The following is a 13,597-nucleotide window of genomic DNA, read 5'->3' on the forward strand; positions in this document are numbered from 1 at the left end:
CCTTCACAATTAGTTTCCTAAAGAAAACCGGCTGAAAGAATAAATCAATTTTACTATGCCTTTTTGCTTATTGTAAATGTTTAAATTAAAAGTGGATAATGCTACCTGCTCATAACAAAACTTTCAAATTGCCATTTGAAAGGATGGAGGCAGATATTGACCTGGTACACCATTAGGACCTCAGAAGCCAAGGATGACAGCTTTGGTCCTACCAGTATTAATAAAGGGCAACTTTTGCTGACCTACAACTAAACAATTGTTCAACCATTCTAGTTGATAAAGTAGCTGGTTGCATTGCAGAAGTAAATAAAGGATGAGTGATTACATTAAAATAATACGATGCATCATAAACACAAGTTCTCATACTGTGGAACTTTGTCCATTGGTTCCACCTGACTTTGATGGTTCTACCCTCAAAAAACTAACATTTGTCAAACATTAATTCCCTTTAATGAATCCATGACAACTTTGCCCAATCCTACTATTATTTCCCATGTCCTCTGGTGGCACTCATTCAATAATCTGTTCCTGTATATGGCATTGATATCAGACTAACTGGTCTGCGTTTTACCACTTTTTCTTTCTATCTATGATTGAATAGTGGGATTACATTTACTACCTTCCATCCTATAACTTATGGAATTTTAGATCTACTCTCCCAAGCCATCTCTTTCAATACATTCATTGTTTTGCAAGTCAAGATAACTTCCCTATTTAATGGTAGAAAATGTTTTTTAAGTTAATGTTAATTCATTTCTCCTTCTCATTCTTTTGGTATCCTCTATTATTTTATTGACGATCTTACCTTCATACTTCATGCTTTCGTTCCATATGGCCTTTTTAGTTGACTTCTGTTGCTTTTTAAAAAGCTTTCCAATCCTCTAACTTTCCATTAATTTTTGCTACATTATATGACCTTTCTTTTTGTCTTATGCTGTTTTTGACCTCTTGTTAGCCACGGTACCTCATCCTCCCTTTAGAAAACTTCTTCATCTCTCCTGTGCCTTTCAAATTGCTGCCAGAAGCTCCACCCACTGTGGCTCTGTTGTCATCCCTGATAGTGTCCTCTTCCAACCACCTTTGGGCAGCTCCTCTCTCATGCCTCTGTAATTCCCTTTACTCTACTGTAATATTGATACATCTGACTTTATCTTCTTCCTCTCAAACAGGAGGATAAATTCTATCATATTATGATCACCATCTCCTAATATTCCTTTACTTTAAGCTCCCTAATCAATATTCATTCATTACACAACACGCAATCTACAATTTCCTTTCTATTAGTAAGCTTAACCACAAACAACTCTCAAAAAACTATCTTGTAGACATTCTACAAATTCCTTCCCTTCGGATGCAGCACCAACCTGATTTCCCCAATCTACCTGCATATTGAAATCTCCCATGACTATTGTAACATTGCCTTTTACATGCCTTTTCTACATCCATTGTAATTTGTATCCCACATCCTGGCTACTGATCGGAGGCCTGTACATAACTTCCAGAGTCTTCATACCCTTACAGTTTTGTAACTCTACCCACAAAGATTCTACACCTTCCAATCCTAAGTCACCTCTTTCTAAGGATTTGATTTCATTCTTTACTAACAGAGTCACCCCACCCCGTCTGCCTACATGCCTGGCCATTCCATACAATGTGCATCGTTGAATGTTAAGCTCCCAACTATCAGCCACAACTCAGCAACACTCATAACATTGTACCGAACAATCCCCAAATGAGCTACAAGATCATCTCCTTTATTCCATAAATTGTGTGCTTTCAAATATCTAACACCGTCAGCCTCTGTATTCATCATCCTTTTCAATTTTGCCCTCATGTAACACTACAACTCATCTCACTGACTGCAATAGTGCCTGTCCTTCCTCACAGTCTCACTGCACATTGCACCTACTTGTACACCAACTGCCCCATCCTCAGCCAAATTAGTTTTAAACTCTCTCCAACAGCTCCTCTCCCTCTCAGATTCTGGTATAATCTCTCCTTTTTGTACAGGTTATACCTTCTCCAGAAGAGATCCCAATGATTCAGAAATCTGAAAGCCTGCCCCCTCCACCAATTTCCTTCTGAGCATCTGAGCTACACAGCCAGACACGGTGCTAGAGACCCAATCACTGCAGCTTCCCCTTTGTAGGTGAATTCCACAATGGTATCCAAAGCAGTACAGTATACCTATTACGAAGGGGAACAGCCACAGGGGTACCCTGCACTGGCTGCCTATTCCCTTTCCGACTCCTGATAGTCAGCCAGGACTGTAACTTAGGGATGACTACCTCCCTTTAGCTTCTATCTGTCAACTCCCTATTTACCCATTTGATCTGAAGATCATCAAGCTGCAATTCCAGTTCCTTAACACGGTCTCTAAGGAGCTGCAGCTTGATGCACTTTGCGCAGATTTAGCTATCAGGGAGACTAGAAGTCTCCCAGAGTTCCCACATCTCACACAACGAACATACTACTTAATCTGGACCCATTCTCAGTGCACTAGCTAAGTACCAATAAACAAAGAAAGAAAAACCTACTAAAAACTTACTTAGAACCTCTGCCTGTGCCTGCCCAAGCCTATTGAGACAAAGACTCCCACTCTAACACTGGCTTTCTGACTACATTTCGCTTCTTTTTATTGGCTTGGATAAAACTCACTGTAATGAGGTTTGTTCTTTTCAAATAGCTCCCACCCTGCAATGATCTCTCTCTCACACTTATTGCTTAATATTATGGCATTGTGTGTCTTAATAAACAAATAACTCCTTGCAATTGCCAAGTATGTCAGAATCAGAGTCTGCTTTATAATCACTGACATGTGACATGAAATTTGTTTTGTGGCACCAGTAGAGTACAAAACCTAAGAATTACTGTATTCAATAGTGTAAAAGATGAAAGAGATAGTGTTCATGGGTTCATGTACTGTTCAGAAATTTGATGGTGCAGGGAAAGAAGCCGTTCTTAAAATATTAAATGTGGGTCTTCAGGCTCCTATATCTGCTCCCTGATGGTTGTAATGAGAAGAGAACATATCCCAGGTGGTCAGGGTCCTATTCATGGAAGCTGCCTACTTAAGGCATGGCCTTTGAAGATTCAGAGGGCTGGGAACCAGAGGGTCGGCTCAGTAAGGGAAGGATCAGTAGAAGGTAAATGTTAGGGTAAGTATTGAAAGGCAAAATTGAAATAACAGGCATGATGGGTCAGAGAGTTTGAAGTGTGTATATTTTAATGCTTGGAGTATTATGGGTAAGGGGATGAACTTAAGAGCACAAATCAATACATGGAACTACAAACGTATGATATTGTAGCTATTACTGAAACCTGGTTGAGAGAGGGGCAGGAATGGGTGATTATATACCAGGTTTACTAAGTTGTAGAAAAGATAAATGAGGAGGTAAAAGAGGGGGTGGAGTTGCACTACTAATCAGGGACAATATCATAGTTGCGCTCAGAAGAGACATAGTGGAGGGATCAAACGCCGAGTCCATTTGGGTGGAACTCAGGAATAGGAAAAGTGCAATCACACTGATGGGATTGTACTATAGACCCCCAACAGCCACCAGGACATTAAGGAACAGATATGTAATCAGATTAAGGAAATGTGTAAAAATAATAGGGTTGTTGTCATAAGGGACTTCAACTTTCATGATATAAACTAGGACCTTCTTAGTGGAAGGAGTTCAGATGGAGCAAAATTTTTAAGTGGATCCAGGAAGATTTCTTAAATCAATATGTGGACGATTCAAGAAGAAGAGTGGCTGTACGGGACCAGGTGAAAGGTAATGAGCCTGGCCAGGTGACCGACTTTTCAAAGGGTGAGCAGTTAGGGAACAGTGACCTCAACTCATTAAATTTTAGTACAGCTATAGATAAGGATAGGTATCGTCCTTGTGGGAGAGTTTTAAATTGGAGAACGGCAAATTATGAGGGCAATAGACAGGAACTAAGAAGAGTTCATTGGGAACGCTTTCTGATATGTCCACATCAGGCATGTGGAGGGTGTTCAAAGATCAGTTGCAGGAAAGTAAAGGAAAGTTGTGTTCCTGTTAGGACAGATGGGAATGGCAAGTTAAGAGAACCTTGGATGTCCAGAGAGGTGATGAATTTAGTCAAGAAGAAAAAGAAAAAGCAGGTAAAGCTTCAGAAGTCAGGACCAAATGAAGCACATGAGGAGTACAAAGAATCAGAATATAGCTAAAGAAGGGAATTAGGAAAGCCAGGAGGAGCCATTAAAAGTCTTTAACAAGTAGGATTAAGGTGAATCCCAAGGCATTCTATACATACTTCAAGTGTAAAAGGATAATGGAGGAGTGGGTAGGACTACCCAAGGATACGGGGGGGGGGGGGGAGAGAGAGAACATTTGCTTGGATGCAGAGAATGTGAGTGAGGTACTTAATGAGTACTTTGCTTCAGTAGTTACCAAGGAAAAAGATATGGAGGACCAGGAGATCAGTGTGGAATGTACAAATACGTTCAGGCATTTAGAGGTCGAGGAGGAGGAGGAAGAGTTAGGCCTCCTAATGAGTATTAAGATGGATAGGTCCCAAGGGCCTGATGGGATTTACCCCAGCTTATTGAAGAAAGCAAGAGATGAGACTGGGCCTTTGACCAGTATCTTTGTGTTCTAACCACGGGCGAGGTCCCGGAAGACGGGTGAGTGGCTATTGTTGTACCTCTATTTAAGAAGGGAACAAGGGAAAATCAAGGGAAAAACCAGTGAGTTTCAAAAACCAGTGAGTTGTAGGGAAATTGCTAAAGAAAATTCTTAGGGATAGGATACATGAGCATTTGGAAACCCATGGCTTAATTAGGGAGAGCCAGCATGGCTTTGTGTGTGAGATGTTGTGCCTTACCAACTTGATTGAGTTTTTTTGACAAGGTGACCAGAGAGACTGATGAGGATAGGGCAGAGGATATTGTCTACGTGGATTTTAATAAGGCATTTGACAAAGTCCCTCATGGGAGGCTAATCCAGAAGATCAAGAAGCATGGGATTTACAGCAAAATGGGTACTTGGATTCATGACTGGTTTGCATATAGAAGATAGAGGGTAGTGGTTGAAGGGACTTATTTGAGCTGGAGGTCTGTAATTATTGGTGTTCCACAGGGATCTGTGCTGGGACTTCTGCTGCTTGTAATGTATATATGTGACCTGGATGAACATGTAGGTAGGTACGCTAGTCAATTTGTGGGTGTTACCAACATTGGTGGAATTGTGGGTAGTGTAGAAGACTGGCAAAGAATATAGCACAATAGAGATCAGTTGCAGATATGGGAAGAGAAATGGCGGGTGGAGTTTTAGCCAGATAAATGTGAGGTGTTGCACCTCGGTAGGGCAAATGCAAGGGGACAGTACACTGTTGAGGGCGAGATCTTTAAGAGTGTTGCTAAGCAGAGCCATCTCGGGATCCAAGTTCATAGCACCTTGAAAGTGGCTACAAGCGTCAATAAGGTGGTTCAGATGGCTTACGGAATGCTTGCTTTTATTAGTCAAGGCATCAAGTTCAAAAGTCGGGAGGTTATGTTGCAACTTTATAAAACTTTGGTTAGGCCACATCCAGAGTATTGCACACAGTTCTGGTCACCCCCCAACAGGGCGGATGTTGAGGCTTTGGAGAGGGTGCAGAAGAGGTTTACCAGGATGCTGTATAGTTAAGAGGGCATGTGCTATCACGATGGCTGGATAAACTTGGGTTGTTTTCTCTGGAATGTTGGAGGCTGAGTGGAGATCTGAGAGAAGTTTACACGATTATGAGGGGCATACATAGAGTATCTGTTTCCCAGGGTTGAAATATCTTATAGTAGAGGCCATGCATTGAAGGCGAGAGGGGCTAGGTTCAAGGGGGATATAAAGGATGTAAAGAGAGTGGTGGATGGCTGGTATGGTGGTAGAGGCAAATACATTAGAGGCTTTTAAGGGACATTTGGATGGGCACTTAGATGTAAGGAAGATGGTGGGATATGGACAGGGCAGGTAGGAGTGATTAGTATTTGGGTGTTTATGATTTGCTTTTTAGCTGTTTTACAGAACACTGGGCTGAATGGCTTGTTCCTATGATGTTCAAACTCCAAAAGATTCAGCATGACCTCCCACACAGAGACCATGCTGACTATTCCTGATCAGGCTTTGACTACCCAAGTTATAGTAGATCTTGTCCCTCCAATAACTTTCCAACAACTGAAATCAGGCTCACGGGCCTGTATATCCTTGGCCTGTCTTTGCTACCCTTCTTAAAGAATGGAAAGACATTAGTCACCCTGCAGTCTTCTGGAACTTCACAATCGCTAACGCATTAGGGTTTTGGAGGTTGTTGATTAGTAGTGAGAGGATGACAGTGCTGGGCACTGAGCTATAATCGATAAATAGCAGCCTGAAAAGTGGATTCAATAATTATAATTAGAGGAAAGGAAACCTTTTGGTAGGTGATTGGCCCTTATGTCCATGTACATGTTTAGAAATCACACAAGTTTAGTGGTTACAAATCTTAAGAATAATTAAATTTTGGACTCTCTCTCATAAGTGCAAATTCACTGAAATAATAACCAGCATCAAAGGGATTGGAGTAAACTTTACATACTGTGGATTAAACAAGATAAACTAATGAAAATCAATGAGCAAAAAGAAATTTGTGAAGTGCTGAATGAGTGAAGTGTACGAAACAATTTGTCTCAGCTTTTCTCTGTCACATCTATTCATTAAACTTGATTTAAAGGACAGAGCTAACCCATTCAAAACAATGGCCTAACCCACTGCTGCCAGTGACACCAGAGCAGTAGATTGTCCATCCTTTTTTTTGCTCAGATGGTAGTTCTTGGCTGTTACACCAAGTTCTCACAGAGCTCAGAATGACCTAGCCTTCGCACCAGTTCCCTACAATCTATACTTCACTGACACGAGTCAGAGCAACCAGACTATTAAATAGTGTAAGGTCCCTGACTTAGTGAAGCACAAGCAAAGAATGGTATCCTTGCTCAGTCTTAGGAACTGGGGAAAGGATGAGATACTAGAGTCTAGAACCCATGAACATCTTCACAGTTCAAATATTTCCCACGCAATGGTCAACCAGTACCTACTTCAATCTGTTACCACGATGTGCTCATGCTAAAAAAAACATTCACACATGTATCACGGCCTACAGGGACGAGGTCTAGCACCTGGCCGCATGGTATGCCAACAACCTGGCCCTTAACACCCAGAAGACCAAGGAGATCATTGTGGACTTCAGGCATGCTAGGAGCCACACTCATGTCCCCATCTACATCAACAGAGCTGTAGTGGAGCGTGTATCAAGCTTCAAATTCCTTGGTGTCCACATTTCCGAGGATCTCAACTGGTCCCTGAAATCCTCCATCCTGATCAAAAAGGCGCAACAGCACCTTTATTTCCCACGGAACATCAAGAAAGCTCACCTCTGTCCCAGGATACTGACAGGCTTTTACTGCTGTACCATTGAGAGCATACTCACCAACTGAGTCTCACTGTGGTATGGCAATTGTCCCGTATCGGACCGCAAAGCACTCCAGCGTGTGGTGAAAATTGCCCAGTGGATTATCAGCACCCAATTGCCCACCATTGAGAACATCTACCATAAATGCTGCATGGGCAGGGCGAAAAGCATTATCAAGGATGCATCTCACCCTAACCATGGACTTTTTACTCTCCTCCCATCCGGTAGGCACTACAGGAGTCCAGGAGTCTCTGCTCCCATATCAGCAGGCACAGGAAGAGCTTCTTCTCTGAGGCTGTGACCCTGCTGAACCTCTCATCACAGCGCCAAGCAGTATTGCACCCATATTGTACTGTCTCAGTACTTTTATATTTGTGTGCTGTAGCACTTACTTTTTATTCGCAGTTATTTTGTAAATAACACTATTCTTTGCCTTTCTGGTTAGATGCTAACTGCATTTCATTGGCTTTGTATCTGTACTCGGCACAATGACAATGAGGTTAGATCTAATCTAATCTAATGTATGGAATAGTTATATTCTGTCATTCTTCTCGAATCACCATTTAAATGCATAGTCTATGATTTTATTGGACTCATCAATTTCTCATTATTTCATTCCAAGCAAATTACTGGACTCATCAACTGTGGATAACTTCATGTTGTACCTCCTTCCCAATGGTAGCTAAAAAAGAGAACATGGACTGGATGGTGGAGGGTCCTTGCTGATGAACACTGATTTCTTGTGGCAGTGCTCCTTATAGACGTGCACAATGGTGGGGAGGGATTTGCCTGTGATGGACTGGGTTCTATCCACTACTTCTATAGAACTTTCCATTGTTGAACACTGGTGTTTCCATACCAGACCATGATGCAACCAGTCCAGATACTCTCTACTGTGCACCTGTAGAAGTTGGTCAAAGTTTTAGATGACATGACGAATCTGTACAAACTTCTAAGGAGAGGCACGGTCATGTCTTCTTTGTAATGGCACTTACATGCTGGTCCTAGGACAGATCCTCCAATATAATATCAAGGAATTTAAAATTAATGACCCTCTCCACCTCCAATCCCCTAATGAGGATTGTCTCTTGGACCTCCAGTTTCTTCCTTCTGTAGTCAATAATCAGCTCTCTAGTTTTACTGACACTGAGTGAGAAGTTGTTGAGGTGCCACTCGACCAGGTTATCAATCTCCCTCCTATTTGCTGATTCATCACCATCTTTGATTTGGCCAACTGTTGTGTCATCAGCAAACTTAAATATGGCATTGGAGAAATTATGCAATAGAAAGAATCTTGGATATGTTTTGGATAGGTTAAAACAAACAGCAAGGTACCAAGGATAGGAACAAAGGAAGAGCAACCATATGGAAAATAACTGGCCCCAATGATTTCAAAACGGGAATACATCATATGATTTAAGACACAGAAGCTTCAAAACATACACCATCATGCCCAGGGACACCTTCTATTCCGCTGTTATCAGATTCTTGAACACACCTCTCATCTGCTAAAAGATGAACTCTTAATCTCCAAATCTACCCCACTGTGGTCACTGCAGTTTGTTTATCTGCACAGCACTTTCTCTGTAAATGTATCTCTATATTCTTTTCCTACTTAGTACCCTGATGTATACAAGTATGGCGTGATCGATCTGGATGGCATACAAACAAAAGCTTTTCACTCCTTAGTTCATACGAGATGCGCACCACTCACACCCCTCTATACATCAGCAGGATGGCAGTGGAAACTGCGAGCAGTTTCAAAACCCTGAGCGTGTACAGCACACACAATCTCTCATGATCTCAGAACACATCCTACACAGTCAAGTAACCTCACCAATGTCTCACCTTTCTCAGGAGGCAGAAGAGAGCTGGACCTTGCACATCCATACTCACATCATTCTACAGATGCGCGGTAGTGAGCTGCATGGTACTGAAACTGCACTGCAGCAGGCAGGCAGGCTCTACCACAGGTAGTCAAAACTGCCCAATGCATCACTGGTAGCCTTTGTGTCCCTGCTTATCACCCAACTGCCTCACCCCCTACTCCAGCTCTCCCACTCCCATCTGCCCATCAACCTACATTCCCCCTTGCTCATCAACTATCTTCTGGCCAGTCTCACCCCTCTGCTTCATTCCTCTCCTCACTCAGTCCTGCCTGAGGAAGGGCCTTAACCTGAAACATTACTAATTCCTTTACTTGCACAGAGGCTATTGGACCTGAGTTGCGCCAGATTCCAGCAACTTCAGTCCCTTGTGTTCCGCTATATAATTGTCAATAACTCCATATACTGCGTTGCCACGCACAGCTCCGATCTGCTGATCAAATTTGCAGATGATACATCGATAGGCCTTATTTCCAACAGTGATGAGGCAGCCTATCCAGGAGAAGTAAACGCCCTGACACAGCGGTGCCAAAAAAGCCTCTCCCTCAATGTCGCAAAAACAAAGGAGTTGATCGTGGATTACAGGAGGAACGGAGACAGGCTAGCCCCTGTTGACGTCAATGGAACTGTAGTTGAGAGGGTGAGTAGTTTCAAGTTCCTCGGTATACACATCACCGAGGATCTCACCTGAACCGTACATACCGGCTGAGTGGTGAAAAAAAAGCGCGAAAACGCCTCCTTCACCTCAGACAGCTGAAGAAATTCGGCACAAGTTCCCAAATCATCAGGACCTTCTACAGGGGCACCATCGAGAGCGTCCTGACTGGTTGTCTTCGCCTGGTACGGGAACTGTACTATCCTCAATCACAGGACACGGCAGAGAGTGCGGACAGCCCAGCGCATCTGTGGACGTGAACTTGTCCTCTATTCTGCACATTTGCAGCAGCAGGTGCGTAAAAAGGGCCGGAACGCTCATCAGGGACTCCAGCCACCCAGCGACAAACTGTTTCAGCTGCAACCGTCTGGCAAACGGTACCGCAGCATTAAGGCCAGAACCGACAGGCTCCGGGGCAGCTCCCTTCTCCAGGCCATCAGATTTATCAATGCATATTGATCTGAATGCAAATCTGACTGTACATTGATCTGATTGTATATCTGACTGTACATACACATCTACAAAACAATTAAGTATGCAATCTTGGTGTTTGGGCAATATCCTCCTACATTTCCCCCTCTTTATTGCTTGTATTTTGCGACGGAGACGCAACATAAAGATTGTTACTCCCTTGGATGCAAGAAACAAAATAAATGCAAATACAAATGTACGAAAGAAAACTTCGGAAAGCATCTTAACAGATAATTAAACACCCAAATACTCTGACATGAGACTGACCGCTCCACCTAGCCCAATCGAAAAACAGCTCACCCTTTCATTTCACTGCAGTACTGGACTGTAAACAAGCCCCACTGCAGCATAGGCAAGACAGCACATCAGCCACTCCCAATACCCAATCTTATCCACACCAACACACACAAAATGCTAGAGGAACTCAGCAGGCCAGTTGGCATCAATGGGAAAAGAGTACAGTCTACTTTTCGGGCCGAGACCCTAAGTTCAGAATTTTGATGAAGGGTCTTGGCCCGAAATGTCGACTGTACTCGTTTCTATAGATGCTGCCGGGCCTGCCGAGTTCCTACAGCATTTTGTGTGCGTTGCTTGGATATCCAGCATCTGCAGATTCCCTCTTATTTGACATCAATATATTTTTATTATTTAAAGGAATATGATCTGAGCCTATGGATATGAATCGAAAGGACTAAATAGATCAATGCATGACACAAGTTAAATAAAATCAAGAAAACAGAATCGGTAAATTTCGCAAGAGAGGGCTTCAGAGGCTACAATAACAATGCAAATAGTACATTAAAATAGAGACATAGATGTGTCAAAAATATTCGAAACTACCAAGTCGGCACCAATTTTTGTTACTGTAATTTATTATTCATCTTGTAGCGCACGGGTCGGCCAAAAACATCCGTTTCTTTATTGTACTTTTTTTTTAAAAAGACGAGTTGCTAGCTCGACGTTTAACCCAGTACGGATGGAAAAAGTAAAAGTAAAAGGAACAAGACTCAAACCCAACACCACTCGCTTCCAAGTCCGGTGCTGATGCCACTACACCACCAATCAACTTAGCATAAATTAGATCACCTTTTAATTGACTGTGCAAGATTTTGTGTGAGAATCCTGGCAGTAGTGGTAGTAGAAATGTTTAAATAATAAAATTCGTGAATTACATTGTATACACGTTCACGCGACAAGCGCGTAAGCAAAAGAATCATTTAATTATTAAAGACAAAAAGTAGTTCAAAAGTGGATTCTTGGATATCACAGGGAACAGTTCCTCCCACGTCCCTCCCTCCCTCCGCCCTCACGCAACAGCGCGATCCGGGGTAGTTTAGGATACATCTAGTCCCATCATCAAACCCGGGATTCATTGTGCCATTCATTAGCGACGAATGAATATCTATCCCGCGTTTTATTAGGTGGTGGTGGTTTTAACGTCGTATTGTTTTATAACTGTTAAGTTATTGCGATATTTAGATTCCTTTCCTGGATCTCTACCAGAGTCCACATCATACGTCAAAACCCTCAGACTGGGAATGTGTTTCAGATTTGAACAACCAGTTAGGAGATATGATCTTTCAGAACCTGGCCACATCCACTTACAACCTACGCCAAAATCTTCACTCGTATTAACGTTGAGGCAATGGATTGCCTATTCCATATTCACGACCCCAACTCCCCCCCAAAAAACACCGCACAAACCGGACCATCCAGCACCCGAGGCCCTGGCTCCTCGCCCTAGGATCAATACAGTCCTTACTGGCGTGACAACGCCCAGAAAGTTTCAACTCGGTCATTAAACATACATCTTAATATTTGGCCCGCATTTTAGTCTATCTGATAGACATTATCAGCAAAGTAGCTTCTCAGAAACGGTCTTACAACTTACCTGATAAAGTTACCCCAAACTCCCAAAACAACTCCTTTCAGACTGCAGTTTATTTTAACAGCCACTGACTGGGTAGAGCAAATAGGAAAACAATAATTAAGGCTGCAGAAAGATCTCTTCGTTGCAAAGATTTATTGTTTATCCCGATCGATAGCCAGACAAAAATAAATACGGCGATCGACTGCCCACCGCGAGTTTCCGTGGCGGACAAGAGCCTGCCTACTGCAAACACTGCGCATGTCTCTACGTACGCTCGGCCGTCTGTCAACTTCTGGGAGATGACTCAAAGTTCGTTAAAACTTGTCGCAACTCCACGTAGCCTACTAATCGGATATTAGTTAGTAAACTGAAGTTTCGGAGAATTCTCTGAAACAATTTGGCTTTCTCGCCCTTACTTCCAGCTTAAATACTTTGGTAATTTGTTTTGCTCATTTTCAGAATCTGGTTGTCGTCAGTAAGGGAAGCATTGCCCATCCCCCAATTGCTGATAATCAACCACATTCTTAAGCATCTCATAGAAATACTTTCACAGAATCTGGGGCGAGGCGTTACAGAAAGTAGATGAAGTGGCCACAGGAAACAGTGATGTATTTCCAAATCAGGATGGTATGTGATTTGGAGCAGAACCTGTCACCCTCAGTCTTTTTGCTGATAAAAGTCACGAGTTTGGGAATTGCTTTCGAGCAGCTTCAGCTTCTGGGAGCGAATAAGTAATTGGGGAGAATGAAAGTGCCAATCAGGTTGAATCGAATTGACTTTATTACTTACATCCTTCACACACACGAGGAGTAAAAATCTGTACATTACGTGTCCATCTAAATGTTCAATTTATAGTAATCTGTAATAAATAGTCTGTACAACAGGACAGTCAATATAACACAGAAATACAATTGTATCATCATGAATTAAGCAATCTGATGGTCTGATGGAAGAAGCTGTCCCGGAACCTGTTGGTCCTGGCTTTTACGCTGCGGTACCGTTTCCCGGATGGTAGCAGCTGGAACAATTCGGGCCCCTTTTACACACCTGTTTCAGTAAATGACCTGAATAGTGGGAATTTCACATCTACACACGCAGAATCTTGCGACTGAGGGAAGTACAGTTCCCATACCAGGCAGTGATGCTACCAGTCAAGATGCTCTCAATAGTGCCCCGGTAGAAAGTTCTTAGGATTTGGAGACTCCATCCCAAACTTCTTCAACCGTCTGAAGTGAAAGAGGCGGTTTTGTACAGCCCACGTGAAAA

The 13,597-nt window shown here is 42.7% G+C and overlaps 1 protein-coding gene across 1 annotated transcript in view; it reads right to left on the minus strand.

Moving 5' to 3' along the window:
• The window catches only part of LOC134353581 (copine-3-like), a 72,817-nt gene extending 60,252 nt beyond the window's left edge, over nt 1-12,565 (minus strand). Inside the window, exon 1 of the mRNA XM_063061663.1 lies at nt 12,353-12,565. The gene's annotated coding sequence lies outside the window, so the exon portion shown is untranslated. The remainder of the gene's footprint in view (nt 1-12,352) is intronic.
• Between the last annotated feature and the right edge of the window lie 1,032 nt (nt 12,566-13,597).

Source organism: Mobula hypostoma, chromosome 1, assembly GCF_963921235.1.
Source record: "Mobula hypostoma chromosome 1, sMobHyp1.1, whole genome shotgun sequence".
NCBI lineage: Eukaryota > Metazoa > Chordata > Chondrichthyes > Myliobatiformes > Myliobatidae > Mobula > Mobula hypostoma.